The following is a 2,500-nucleotide window of genomic DNA, read 5'->3' as shown; positions in this document are numbered from 1 at the left end:
GTCGCTTCTCTCCGACGCGCGCGTGCGCGTTGCCCGGTCGGCGGGGACCGCCGCGTCCCCGCCGTCACCCCGCTTCTCGCCTCCGCTGGCGCCCGCCGCCGGCCGGCGCCCTTCTCCGGGGACCGGCCCCGCCTCGCCCGACGGCGGTCCGCTGCCGGGGAGGGTTTGGGGCGCGGCCCTCGGGGCCAAGAGGGGCGCCCCGGTCAGAGCGCGGGCGGCAGCGCGCGGGAAGGGGGGCCGCCGGCGCGGGGTGTGACGAGCCCCGCCGGCCGAGCCCGCTCGGGCAGGAGGAGGAAGCGGCGAGCGGCGGTGAGGACGGGGCAGCAGGGCGCGAGCGGCGCGAGAGGAGAGGGTCCTCCGGGGTCGCGGGAGGCGTCTCCCGCGACCCTGCCCGCACCGTGTCGGGCTGCTGCGGAGCAGCCCGGCCGGCCGCGCAGGGGAAAGGCCTCCGGGCATTCCGGGCGGGTGCGCGGCGCCGGGTGGGGTGGCGGCGGCGCCCCCCCCCGCACCTCTCCCCACGAGGGAGCCGGGGCGGGGGGGGCTCTGCCGCCGCCTCCTCTGGTGGGCAAGGCCCCCGCCGGGCTGTGTCCCGCGCCAGCGGGCGGCCCGAGCCACGGCTCTCCTCCCGGGCGCAGCGCCGGGCTACTGAGGGAAACCCCGGGCCCCGGGAAGGAGGACGTGGTGGTGGCGGTGGATGTCGGGCGCGCCCCCGCGGGCGGACGCTCCCCCGAGGGCGGCAGCGGGGGAGGCACCCCCGCGGGGCCTGCAGGTCGTTTCCCTCACCCCAGGGCCAGGTACCTAGCGTCCGCGCCTCCGCGGCCCTCCCTCGGTGAGCCCGGGGGTCGAAGGCCGTGGAGCCGGGCGGAGGTTTAAAGACGCGGGCGGCTCGATGCGACCCGGGGGGCGGCCGGGCGGCGGTGCCTTAAAGGGGCCGGGAGTTCCTCCCACGAAGGCCCCTGGTGGGCTGCCGCCCGTGCTCATCCCGCGGGCAGCCGTGCCGGGGAGGGGTCCCGCTGCCCCCTCCTCTCCGCGGTCCGGTCTCGGTGGAGACCGCGGTGCGGTCGGCCGTAGCCGGCCTGCCTGCCTCGAAACGGGCGACCCCGGCGTGAGCGCGGGCTCACTGCCCGGGGTGGCGGGTCCCCGCGGTGGGGGCTCGCTGGGCGGCTGCCGGGCCGCCGCGCCTCCGTCGCAGCGCTGCGCCGCGCTGCGCTCCGTTCTCCCCCTCGCCCTGGCGAGTGCTCGGCGGTCTCCCGCCACTGGCTGCTGGCAAGGGCGGCATCCCGGCTGAGCGTTGGCGGCGCCGCTCGGCCTGTCGGTCGGCCGGAGGGCGCTCGCTGCCGGCCGCGGCTGTCCTGTCCCGGGCCCTGCCCGCCGCTTCCCCGTCGCGCTTCCCGGCCGCGCCGGGCAGGTGGGCGGGGGCGGGCGGGGGCACCCCACGCGCGGTCTCCGCGTGGAAACGGGGAGAGCGGGCGCTGTCCCCGGCTTAGCGCCGTCCGCCTTCCACCTGGGGCGTGCCCGTGGAAGGGGCCGAGGCGAGAAGCGGTGGCGGTGGTTCCGGGAGGGCAGCCGCTCTGGTGCGGCAGCGGGTGCCGTCCGGCAGGCCGCGGGCGGTGCGTCGCCGGCTCTGGCGGTTGCCGCCTCTTGGAGCCGTTGGCGTGGCCGCGGAGTTGCCGTCGGGACGAGCCCGGGGGAGCTGGCTGTCGTAGTGCGGCGCAGCTGGCACGGAGGCGCGTGCGGGGCCGGTGGGGCTCCCCGCTGCTGCCCAGCAGCAGCAGCAGCCGTGTTGTCCGGAGCGTGGTGGGCAGGCCGCGCGCGGTCGGGTGCATCGCTGCCTCTGCCCAGAGGCCGGGCCGAGCCCGTGCGCCTGGGCCGCCTCCGACGCCAGCAAGGCATTTCCCAGGTCGGTCGGGAGCGCGGGCTCCCCAGCCTTGCCGTTCGGAGTTTTCCGTTCCTTTCCCCCCCCTTTCTCTGTGTGTGCTTGTACGGTCAGCAGAGGCGCGGCTTCTCCGTCGTGCTGCGCCGTGCCCCCTCCGCGCGTGCGGAGGGGGGTGGGCGGGCGGGCGGTGGGCCATCCTCCGGAGGGGCCGCTTGCCTGTGGCGAGCGGTCCTGGCCCCCTCGCGCGTGCGGGGCGGTGCCGAAAGCCAGACAACTCTTAGCGGTGGATCACTCGGCTCGTGCGTCGATGAAGAACGCAGCTAGCTGCGAGAATTAATGTGAATTGCAGGACACATTGATCATCGACACTTCGAACGCACTTGCGGCCCCGGGTTCCTCCCGGGGCTACGCCTGTCTGAGCGTCGCTTGACGATCAATCGCCCGTCTGTGCCGCCGCCCCTCGCCTCGCGGCGGGGCGGCGGTCGCAGCGGCGCGGCTGGGGTGCCTCGCAGGCCCGCGCGCGCGCGGCCCCGGGCCCGGGGAGTCGTTCCCCGCAGCCCGGCGGCGGCGGCTGCCAAGGGCCTTCGTCCCCCTAAATCGAGACTCGGGGAGCGCTCCGAAGCT

At 77.5% G+C, this 2,500-nt stretch overlaps 1 non-coding gene across 1 annotated transcript; it reads left to right on the top strand.

The window, feature by feature from the left end:
* The first annotated feature begins 2,148 nt into the window (after positions 1-2,148).
* Positions 2,149-2,301, top strand: LOC138684423 (5.8S ribosomal RNA). The gene has a single exon (XR_011323696.1). It is a non-coding gene; the product is annotated as a 5.8S ribosomal RNA (ribosomal RNA).
* The last annotated feature ends 199 nt before the right edge of the window (positions 2,302-2,500 follow it).

Source organism: Haliaeetus albicilla, unplaced genomic scaffold, assembly GCF_947461875.1.
Source record: "Haliaeetus albicilla unplaced genomic scaffold, bHalAlb1.1 scaffold_57, whole genome shotgun sequence".
In the NCBI taxonomy this organism is placed as follows: Eukaryota; Metazoa; Chordata; class Aves; order Accipitriformes; family Accipitridae; genus Haliaeetus; species Haliaeetus albicilla.
The sequence above is the reverse complement of the archived record's forward strand: the minus strand, read 5'-3'. Positions and strand labels throughout refer to the sequence as shown.